Raw genomic sequence first — 12,385 nt, forward strand, 5'->3', positions numbered from 1 at the left:
AATTACTTAAGGCATGATACTAAGAAAGAAAGAAAGAAAGAAAGAGCAAAGAGAAAGAAGAATATCTGACCTCAAAGGCCTGTACCCTCCTCCTACGCATGGGCTGGCCTCAAAGAGGCTGAGCTTTGAAAAGTTTAGTGTATCACTCTTGTGACTTCAACCAAGCATTTGACTCAGATCCATGACCTTAAAATTTTATTTTTTGGAAGACCAAGAATTGTAGGCACCTGAGTGGAATTTTCTCTTGTATAAGGGCCAATTTGCAACCTTGAACTACGTGTCAAGAGAGGGGCAGTTAATCCCTATTTATAATGCTCCTGAGGGGCCAAAAACTTCTAAACTTTATTTATCTATGCATAAATTGTCCCTCACATTATATATTAGGTTAAAGAATGAAATGTAGGAAAATATCATACATAAAACACAGGAAATAACTGAAGGAAATCAATGTTGAAGTGTTGCTGAGGAGCTCTCGGTGCAAAAGTGATACCCCCTTGGATAAAGAGAAAATGAGTGATACATGTGGCATAGAGACTATAGAGTGTGTGTATGTGTATGTATATATGTATATATATATATATATATATATATATATATATATATATATATATATATATATATATATATATATATATATATATATATATATATATATATATATATATATATATATATATATATATATATATATATACATATATACACACACACACACACACACACACACACACACACACACACACACATATAATTGGCACAAATATGAAAAGTGGCCAGGTTCAATGGACTCGAATCATAGATCTGGGTCAAGATCATCAATCTGAGGCAAGGGCAAGCTCCAAAGAAAATGATAGAAAATGGATCCTCGATTTGATAGTGGATATGGATAAAAACTCCAAATCAGGGATTTTATTAGACAAGTTATAAGCTATGAACCTAGAATTGATATCAAAATGTTTAGGATTGAGCTCTAAAGAACCAAAATGATAAATAGGTGTATATATTGTTTATCCTAAGATTATGTAGAACATAGGGCATAAGAAGTAAATTGTTAGTTGTACCTTCTATGGAAGAGTCTTACTTGAGGGAAAAAATGGAAATATTTGATCAAATATATGATTTATGCGATCTAAAATTATGATCATAGGATCAAGTTCAATGTAAACAAGATTGTTTAAAAAATTGAATTTAAACCCCAAAAATTTGAGTTCAAATTACTTTAAATGGAGGTGAATTTGAAGTCCTGATCGAAGTAGTTCCCTGTAACCTGCACTAAACTGGATCTGAAGTGGATGAATTGGGATCCCATTGAAGGAAAATAGAGTTGAACATGGTGGATCTATCTCCAGTTTGAAGTAAGTTCATTCCAGTTCAGTGAAGTTCATTTTCAGTTCAGGGTAGAGATTTGTACTAGAAGTCAGTCAGAACCGAATTGAACTTATCCCAAGTGAGTTGGACTGAATCTGAACTTGGAATTAGATAAATCTAACAGAAATGTACTTGATCCTAGTTCAAGTTGAGTTGGCATAACCTGATTGAGGCTGGGTGTAGCTCGATCCTATCTTAGGCAAGAGAGAGGTGACATAATGAATGCATGCGCTAAGCTGCAATTACTATTTTGGTCATTGTGGTTGCGGTTGAGCTGCATCTAGGTTGTTCCTGTCAGGGTGATCCCCTTCTACACAAGTTCTAAGTTCATAGTATTAGATAATCTGAATTTGGCAGCTAATATGGTTCAGTGAGCTGACCTGAGCTGCGCTCAAGGCAGGTGTGCTGGCCCTAACTGACAATCACTTGTGGAGCTAGGATTCTTCTATTTGAACTTGTTTTGAGACTGCTCCTATGGTTCTAATGGCATTCTAGGGTTTAGAAGTAGAAGGGTCATTTAGTCACCTAGCGGGATCTAATGGCCCTAGTTTCTAAGTGTTGGTCAGCCACGTGAGATAGGTTCAATCAGTTATGGGTACATGACCACCACATTTTGAAGTTAGTTCAAGAACAAGAGGATATGTAATCCAGATGTGAGTAAAATGAGAATTTGGTAAGTGGAAAATTTTATGGTGTTTATGACCCTTAAGATATCTAAAGATCCACTTCACTACTGCCAAGTGTTCATTGTCTGGATTTAACAAGTGTCTGCTCACTACACCAACTACATAAGCTAAATCCTAGTGTGTACAATCTATAGCAAAGGATATGGAATCTTTTTCATCCGCTCCTGCTCATCTGTTGAGCATGAACACTTGTCATCGCATAATCTGAGATGCCTTGCTAAAAAACTGGTTTGACATCCTTTATGTTGAATTTGTTGAGCACCTTCTCAACATATTTCTTCTGTGGTACCAACAAATTGCATAGCTTCTTACAACCAATCCTTGTACTCAACAAGTACTATGCTGGTCCCAAATCCATCACATCAAACAGCTTGTTCATGTCCTTTAACTAGGCAAACAATTGATAATCATGCCAACAATCAACATGTTATCTACGTATAATAAAAAAATATTAAAGTTACATAACAAAAATTCTTTAATGCAAACTCAATGATCAATAGTTGATCTGCAATACTTTTGATAATATTATAAACATATCAAATTTCTTGTACCACTACATAGGCACCTATTTAAGTTCATACTTGCTCTTCTTTAGCTTTCAAACCATATGTTTTTTCTTGGCAACTTTAAAACCTTTTAGTTGTGCCATATAAATTTCTTCTTTTGGTTTTTTATGGGAAAAATAGTTTTCATGTCTCACTACTCCAACTCAAAATCTAGATATACTACAAAACATTGATGGATGACATTTTGACTGTAGACGAGAATATCTCATCAAAATCAATGCCCTTCTCATGCGTAAAGCCTTTCACCGCTAACCTAGCTTTGTATACCAAAATACATTAATCTTTTTTTTAGCTTGCAGATCCGCTTGTATTGGAACACTTTCTTACCTTTTGATAGCTCCAACAAATCATAAATGTAATCTTATGTACAGAATTCATTTTTTCATACATTGTTCATATCAATTCATTTGTATGCACATCATCTAGTACCTTTGCATATGATTCTAGCTCTTCAGTATCTATCAAAATAACATATTCATTAAAAGAATGTCTTGTGGATGGAACACAAGTTCTTTTACCTCTTCCATATTGCTCTTCAGCTGACTTTGCAACTATTTTTGCATGAGAATGAAGTCCCCCCTCCAACTTATGCTCATGAATAGTCTAAGTCTCTATGGAAGAATCATTAGTTTATTGTTCTTCTACTTCTATGCCTTCTTGTTTTACCATAATTAGATGATTGTTCCTTAGTTTCTACAAAAGTTGGCCAATAAATATCACTTACACTCACATTTGACTGCTTGCCTTTCATAGGATCCTTAACCATATGATCTACTCTAAAGACAACATCACAACTCTTGTCAATCTTGTTATTCTTTGAATATCATAACTTATGACTAAATTCATCATATGCATAACCAAGAAATATTAATGGAACAACGTTACCATTTAATTTATTTTTTTATTCTTTAGGTAGAAGCATAAAATCTTGGCACCCAAAGACTCTCAACTGGTCATACTTTACTTCTTTACTTGACCAAACTCTTTCCAAGATATATCCTTCAAGTGGCAAAAAAGGACATTTGTTTATCATATAAAGTATAATACATATGGCTTTCCTCCAAAAAAGATCTAGGCATCTTGGAACTAGATCATGCTTCCAATCCTCTCAATTATAGTCATGTTCATCATTTTTGCAAGTTCATTTTGTTGTGGATTGTAAGGAACAATTTCTCATCCCTTATGCTATGTTTCATAAAGTATTTTTGAAGTGCCCAATCTCTATATTCACCACCATTGTCTGTGCATAACCTCTTGAGTTTCTTACCTATTTTATACTCAATACCTACATGAAATATCTTAAAAATGTTCCTCATGTTACTTTTATTTTCCATTGTGTAGGCCCAAACCTTTCTTCTTCACAAGCAAACCCAACCCCTTCTGACTCATATAGCCCAATGCTTTTGCCATAATTCTAATAAAGAACAATAAAAAAACCACATTCACATCATCTCCACTGACTTGGGTCTTCATCCCATATAGGGTTCCAAATCTATCACGCCATTCAAGCACAAGTGCATATTTGAATAGCTTCCATCCATCTCAATTAAAGGTAGTAGAATAGTCATGTAGCAGAATAGTCATTTCCACCAAGTTTACCTATAAAAGTCAAATTCATCGTAAGGTTTGGAACATGCCCCACATCTTTAGGTTTCCACCATCCACTTGTTCTTACACAAACATCTCTTATTTGAACAATTTCGGAGGTGTCATAATTGCCCACATGCACTGCTCCAAAATCAAATATCTTATAAGAAAAAAACAAATCTCTACAAGGTATTGCATGATGGGATGCTTTTGTACAAGTATCCATGTCATGTCTCTATTCTCCACAGTAAGACATTCTCCTCTATCCAAGAAAAATCTATTACCTCATTATCTAATGACACACACACACACACACACACATATTTGAGGTGAAAACTATGGGCCTAATGTTTACTAGGCATTTAAAATGTTTATGCAAGAGAAGGAGCTGATCAATATTTTAGTCCACAAATCAATGTTCTTGAACACAAAAACTCAGATCCATCATTGATTTGTTCTAAACCCAATAGATAGTGAAAATAAATAAAACCTAGAAATGGCTTGAAAAAAACTTCTTTGCACAGCCACGAGCTGGTTTTTTGCTTCCACTCTTCTCCCTTTTTTCTTTTTGATCTACCCAAACTCTCCTCTTGAGTGCATAAATGTTATGGCCACATGATTTCTCTCTTTCCTTTCATCGTGAGAGAGCTCCACAAAACCCACACATTCCCTTTTTCTTTTTGTTTTGTGCATGATGAGCAAGGCACTCAATTTTCCATCCTTTTGTTCTCTCGACACCCACCTCACTTAAGTGATGAGGACCATATCCTATATTAAAGCTGGACCCAACCAAACAAAATGCATATTCTTTTTTTGCAAAACTATGGTAATCAGGCCTGAACACATGCTTGTTCCTATTAGTTTTCCAACAACCTCCGGCTGCCGCTAATGGTGGATGATTCCAAAAACATTGCAGACCCCAAATCATTGAAAACCAAACTGAAAACAAAAACAAAAGCAGTCAGCTCAATTTTATATAGTTGACAAACACTAAACCACATTAATATCAACTAAATTCTAATTAAAGCCTCGAAATACAAACTGATTTTGCCCCTATGCTAAGCTGGCTCTGTGAGGCTGGCTGATGGTTTGACCATAGCAGGACGTGGGTCAAGGTTAGTCCTAAGTGTGTGCTAAGTTTGACTGAAAAATTCCTCAATTTGCTGTTGGAAATTAACCAAAATTGACTAAGCTAAAATTAACCTTGTAATTGGAAATGTTGAGAGTAAAATGAGAAATAGGGATTTTGACTTTGTTTATGAAAATTGAACACATTGATACTTTCTCAAGTGACACTGCATCTATTGACATGCTTAGATTTGAAATTGACATCCTAGATCTCTTAGAAATTAGTTTAGAAGTCACTAGTAACACTAACCAGACATGAACATTATCAGAACACAGACACTCCAAAAGTGACTGAAAAACTGAAATTATGTTCAATCTGCAATAAAATTAATCAAACTGAAGTTAAAAATAGCCAGATCCAGCATTGAAGAATGTGATCCTATCTCAATTAAGGCTGACTCACTCGAATTGTGTAAAAATGCTTATCAGATACGTGAAAATGGAACAAATGAGACACCATTTCCTAGAAATGGGTGCTGTACACTAGAATTCAAGCTTGAAAGCTGAAAATGCTTTGTGTAGGTTTGATCTGGTCTGCAGGTGTTCTAATGATGAGAAATAGTGGAAAAACTAGGAAAATGGGCCACTTCTAGATCAGTTTTAACTGAATGTAAGCTAGTAAACTTGTTTTGAGAGTTCCTAGAGAATTGTGTTGATGAAAATAACCATGATTGATCTTAGGTAAAACAATTCTTAAGATTTCTATTACTGTTCTCAAAAAATCAAAATAAAATAAAACAAGATGGGGTGATCAAGGACAAAATGGTCACTTTTTAATACACGACAACCTGGGTCATCTGGGTCCTAGTGTCTGATACATAAAGTAATATGACTTGATTTGGTGTGGCACAAAACCCCTATTTTTGAATTTTTTTTAAAAAAACAGTTCAAAATCCTCTTTGTGAGGCGTAAAATGGTCATTTTTGTTTGTGAAAATTTGAGTTCTCTACAGTCATATAAGTATTTCAATCCAAATTTAAACCTTCACACACACTCTATTTATTGAAACCAGCTTAAGAAATCATGCAGCTGAGATTGCAAAAAAGTTCCCACATTGAGCTTAAAAAAATTGCCAGATATATTGGATCCTAAAGAAAAACATTCCATAAGCAATAAGAGTTAAACTTTTGGAAGCCTAAAGTTTTGTGAATTTTTTCAAAATATATACATGCATAGAAATTTTTTTGAAAGATGCCATCCCCTTCCTCCTTGCTTAAAATCTTCATTGTCGTTAGTGACATTGCCCCATGTTTAGATTTTAACAACATAGAAAGCATGCTGAAAGTAGGAAAACAAAAGAGGAAAAGAATATATATGACATGATGAATTGATGATGAAGTTTGGAAAGTCTCTTAGATGCCTAGCTACACCACCGTGCACACTCAGATGCAATTTTTTTTACTAGTCATTGCACCATCACTATGCCATCCATGGACACAATTTTTTGCTGACCTAGTTATTCTGAGAAACTTCAAACAACTTGTTGTTTTCTTGTAATTATAATTCACATGTAGTGCAGTTGATAAGTGAAATTCATAGTTAGATATATAAGAAAAATAAAAAGCAAAAGCAAATAAATCCCAAGCTAATATTAGCTTGCATCAAAGGGTTGTTTTCTTGCATATGTGCCTAACGTAGAATGGTAGTACACAATGAAATGAATACTAACATAAGACTACGACATCAGCTAAAAATACTCCTCCTCTCGACCAACTAGATGGGCTACACTATTGAATTCTAATAGATGTGAAAGTATTTACTAACAAAATGCTAATAGATGTGAAAGTTTTTAATAACCAAATAGAGAGGAAGAAACAAACCCATTGTCAAAATCCAATATCCAAATCCAACCAATTTGCAATCCAAATCTCATCAATCCCATTCTAAAATCTAGACCTAACAAATGTAGTTTTAAAATAAAAAATTAAACTTGTTTTCCAAATTTAATATCCAAATCCAATTCATCCAATATATATCTCCAAAATCCAATCAATACATAACTAATAAAGGTTTCCAAATCCAATTGTTACTGATTTCTAAATACAGTATGGTTTTCCCAACCCAAATAAGACAAATTTTCCAGACCAATTTCCAAATTAAAACAACCCTCAAATTGTTTGCAATCTCTTAAATGGTAAATAGTTATCTAGTTTATTTTGAAAGATTACTCTGACGCACATGCGGAGAAGGGCTGAATAAGATAGAGTCAAGTCGAAAGTATTAAACACTTGCTGAAGCATCTTAAAGTGTGCATAAAAGGACGTCCAGCATATTTTATTCTTTTATTTTTGTTTGAATTATATTTAAGTTTGGATGGTGTATCTCTTAAGGTACATACACAAACACACACATATACAGGAGGATTCAAACCTGTTGGATGTCAAGATTCACTGTTTGGTCAAAAATTAAAAATTTATCCTTGAAATTGCCACAATTGGTTTTAAAAGTATCATGATTATTGCTAAACTTCATGAGAACTTGGACTGATTGTTTTCTAGTGACATTTTTAAAATTTTGTCATCGGACATTAAGTAAATTTGGACTCATTATATATATATATATATATATATATATATATATATATATATATATATATATATATATATATATATATAGTGAGTGAATAATGATATAGGGTATTGAGTCACATTGAAAGGAAAAAGAAAAACAAACTAATACTTTTATTAAATAATAAAAATATTTTTTTTTCTTGGTTAAAAGGTAGATAGGGAGGAAAACTGCTCTCATAATCTCATTTTATCCTTACATCTGTGGAAATCAAATCTAGACCATCCGATTTTAAATCAGACGGTCCAAATCTCTCTCTCCCTTCCTCTGAGAACTTCTTCCTCCTCCCTCTCTCTCTTCCCCTCCAACTCACCTGTTCACCTGTGTAGGGAGCTTTGGCAGCTCCTCCCCTGACAGCTCTGCCCATGTGGCGTCGTTGGAGCTTTCCTTGCCTCTGCCATCATGGGCAGAGGTTTTCCACTTTTACCTATGATTGGTAGAGGCAGGGAAGCACCACCCCTCCCCCCACCATTGCCAGCGGGGCCAGCGTCGCCTAGCGGGTTGGGCAGCGTCGGCCCCACCGGCGACGTTAGTGGGGGAGTGGCGGGGCTCCCCCTGCCTCTACCCATCGTGGGTAGAGGTGGGAAGCCTCTATAAATTGTGGGTAGGCAGCTCTACCATTGCCATAGCCAGGAAGGGCATTGGGTGGCCCCGACAATGCCCAACGGCCTCGCTGGCGACCTCTAGGGCAGAGCTGTCAGGGCTCCGGTTGCAAGAAGAAGGGAGACGGAGACGGAGACAGAGAGGGATTGAGGAGATATGATGGAAATGATCTGGGTTATCCAATCTAGATTGGATGGCTGCCAGCTATATAACAATTTCTAAATTTCTGATGGAGAAATCTTCCAGCTTCTCACAGTACACAGCCTATGACATGGGATAAAGATCTAGATGGCTGGAGGATTTGATCTCCTCTCTCTCTCTCACTCACTATATCCCTCTCTCTCTCTCTCTCTCTCTCTATATATATATATATATATATATATATTTGTGTGTGTATATATAATGGAGAAATCATTCAGCCTCTCACAATGCGCATGGCAGCGGACTAGTGTTGAATATATATATATATATATATATATATATATATATATATATATATATATAAAAGGAGAAATCATTCAGCCTCTCACAACGCTTTACTCTATGCATGGCAGCGGACTAAGTGTTGAATCACATCTATGTGATGCAGTACATTTGATGCGGGTGATTGCATGGTGGGTGGATTGGCGAGACAGTTTCAGCTTCCCATATATATAATTTTTTTTTCTAGCATTTTTCTAGGCATATCTGACCAAAGACCATGCTGCTAGCCGTCTCCCTTGGTCAATAGCTCCGAAGAGCTGCTGGACAGCTAGCCCCCTTCTCTCTGTCCGCATGTGTTCTTGTGTAAATACTCACAACCTGCTCTTTTGAAGAACTTTGAACATAGTTTGTTTGTTATTCAATCTTTGTGTTATATTTTTCAATTTACATTATTGACAAGCTTTGTAATTGGCCTTTTGACATTTCTCTCAACTTCTGTATAGTGTCAAGGCTGAAGGTTGAAGCCTTCTTTGCGATTGACTATGGCAGTTTTCTAACTTATAAGCAGTTTGAGTTTCTGAATGTAAATCAATCTACTTAAACAGACGAGCGACAATACAAATTTAAGCATTAAAAGTATTAAGAACTTGAAGAAAAAGACTTTTAGTTAATTTCTAATGTTAGATATATTGTTAAATTTAATTTAATTTTTCTATTTGTTTCCTAAATAACTGATTAGGGTACAATGTTTCATCTAAATGTTGTATTACATAGGGTTATCAGTCTAAGATGTGGATTAGGGGAATCTATAGAAGCGGAAATTTGTTCTTCTAAACTTTGTTAATTTTTATCAATAAAATAAATTTGAAGTACTTCACAAAAGGCTGTAGCATCCTACCTTGGACAAATTATCTTCTTTGTAATTGCAAAGGAGAATTGGAAAGAATATTTCTTCTATAAGGATTATATTTTAGAAAAAATGAAAGCATATCCTTTTGGTTCAAGAACATTTCTCTCTTCTGAACTTTTTGAATTAAAACACTTGGATATATGAGGATGTTTGGGTATACTTTCTCAAATTTGAACGTAAAGCCTTCAACTGTTTTAAAATATTTTTAAAATAATACAAAATTGATTCAATGCTACTCTTATCATGCTCAGAACTTATTCTAGACGATATTGCTTTTCAAGTGAATTCAAGAATACTTGGGAAAAGATGGCATGCTACACCAAAGGTTTTGCCTCAATAATCCTTAGCAAAATGGCCTTGATCCAAAATAATGCATATAGACATTATTCAAACCGCTAAAACTTTAATCATTTAATTCCAATAATGTCCCCAAATAGATTTTGGGCAGAAGCTGCTCTTATCACAGCATATTTGATAAAACGAAAGTCTTCCACGTCTTCAGAATGTTTTCCCAATCACATAGTGTTACCCATCGGCTAACATGAGCTGCAATTAAAGAAACACACTACGCACGCACTGTTAACCTAACCTCCCAAAAAATGAGGGTAAAACGTCTGAGCTCGAGAGGGAGTCTATTTCATTACTCATAATTCCCATAAAAGCAACATATACTACCTTTGTAAGGGTAGGAATGGGTCGCCTGCTCGATAGGACTCACCCACACTTATTACTAACTTCCCTTTACAACTACTAGGAAAGACATTTTAGGGCCTGAGGCCATCAATGACCCTCCCTTAACTAGGGCTGCACAACGAGTCGAGCTAACTCGGGCTCGACTCGAACTCGCTCGAAAAAGCTCGGCTCGAGCTCGACTCATTTATAAATGAGTCGAGTTCGAGCTCATAGTTAAACTCGAAACCATAAACGAGTCGAGTTCGAGTTTAAAGAACTCGACTCGTTTAAACTCGACTCGACTCGTTATATAACGAGTTGAATTATATAAACCGGTTCGTAAAAGCGATTCACCGGTTTAGGGTTTTACTGAGGTCTCCTCTTATAGCTTACTCTTCCTCCGTCTTCCCGACTTCTCTCTGCGGCGCTGACTCTCTTTCTTCTCGTTTGCTCTCTCTCTTCCCGTCTTTGCTCTTTCGTCGACCACGGACCACCCTTCGCCTTCGGTCTTCCATCTTCGCCCTTCGGTCTTCACTCTTCCTTCTTCCCGTTTCACTCTTCCCGTCTGCTCTCTTGCTGTCTTCCTTCTTCCTTCGACCACGACAACCAGACCAAACCTGAGGCTGAGGGCACTTGCTGTCTTGCTGAGTTGTTGTCTTCCAACTGCTCTCTCTCTTCCATTGTTGCTGCCTTCTCTCGCCGCCACCGGCCCACCACTGCTGCCTTCTCTCGCTGCCGCTGCTGCTGTTGCTGCCTTCTTTGTTTTGCTGCTTCCGCCTTCACGCCAGGTACCCCTTCGACCTTCCTTTTTTCTTTTGCTTGTTGTTGTTCTTCTTCCTCCTCCTCCCAACTGATTTTGCCCAAATAAAACCCACCAGAAATCACTGCTGCAGCTGCCTCAGTAGCATCGGTTGCCCCTCTCGCTCTTGCTGTAGCTCATGCTCCCGCCTTCGCAACAAGTACCTCTTCGGCTTTCCTTTTTTCTTCGCCTCAGTAGCATCGGTTGCCCCTTTTTATGCTGTAAGTTTTTTCTAGTTTTTTGTTGAACCATGTTGCATTGATGATGTATTTTTGAGAAGGTTATCTTGTTTTGTACCTGCTGGTGTTGCTTCAGCTCACCATATTCAGCAGTCTGCTAATGATAAGTGCTTTCCACTCAATATATGCACATTAAACACTCAATATATGCACATTAAACTTGGCTTGTTCTAGAGTTTAATGTCGTTAAGTGAGTTATCAATTGACAGAGTCAAATCCTGTAAACATTTGTTGGTTATTTCTATGTACAACTTCAAAACTTTTTCTTGCTTTTGATATTAGAAAATGATATGCACATATGTAGCCATGCGACCCTGGAGCTGCTGGATATACAATCAAGGAGGCAGTATCTCTGGTTAGAAGCATGGTGAGCACCAGACCATGTATAGCAAGAGCCCTGATATTCTGTTTGCTTCTATAGCTGTTCTGTTATAGTCACCAATGGTCTACTAAAGTTATGATTCTATTGTTGTAGATGCATTTGACAAGATTCCAGGACAGCGAGCTCTTGCTTTGCAACTTTCGACTGTCAAGCTCTTTGGGCTTACGCTATTGGTCCAGAACCAGAACTGATTTATCTTTAAGGTAGATGTCTCATTATATCTACACATAAATATTTGCTTCACAGAGTTTTCTTTAGTCTTTTTGGTTATCATAAGAAGCTCTGGAAGAAACAAAAGTAGATGTGGTGCCATGTACAAATAATATGTGAACTTGGTAGATTTGTTTCACTGGATTTTCTTTTAGCATCCGTTGTTACCATTGTTGGTTTTTTTTTAGGTGGCGGCACCACTGAGACCATTTCACTCAAATTTCAGTCCATTTTCCACATTGTT

The 12,385-nt window shown here is 36.4% G+C and overlaps 1 long non-coding RNA gene across 2 annotated transcripts; it reads left to right on the forward strand.

The window, feature by feature from the left end:
- The first annotated feature begins 10,879 nt into the window (after positions 1 to 10,879).
- On the forward strand, positions 10,880 to 12,134 carry LOC116253461 (uncharacterized). 2 transcript variants are annotated; one of them, XR_007573295.1, is made up of 4 exons: positions 10,880 to 11,299; positions 11,390 to 11,470; positions 11,854 to 11,916; positions 12,039 to 12,134. It is a non-coding gene; the product is annotated as an uncharacterized LOC116253461 (long non-coding RNA). The 2 variants fall into 2 exon arrangements; XR_004172440.2 differs by lacking the exon at positions 11,390 to 11,470.
- The last annotated feature ends 251 nt before the right edge of the window (positions 12,135 to 12,385 follow it).

Source organism: Nymphaea colorata, chromosome 4 (genome assembly GCF_008831285.2).
Source record: "Nymphaea colorata isolate Beijing-Zhang1983 chromosome 4, ASM883128v2, whole genome shotgun sequence".
NCBI lineage: Eukaryota > Viridiplantae > Streptophyta > Magnoliopsida > Nymphaeales > Nymphaeaceae > Nymphaea > Nymphaea colorata.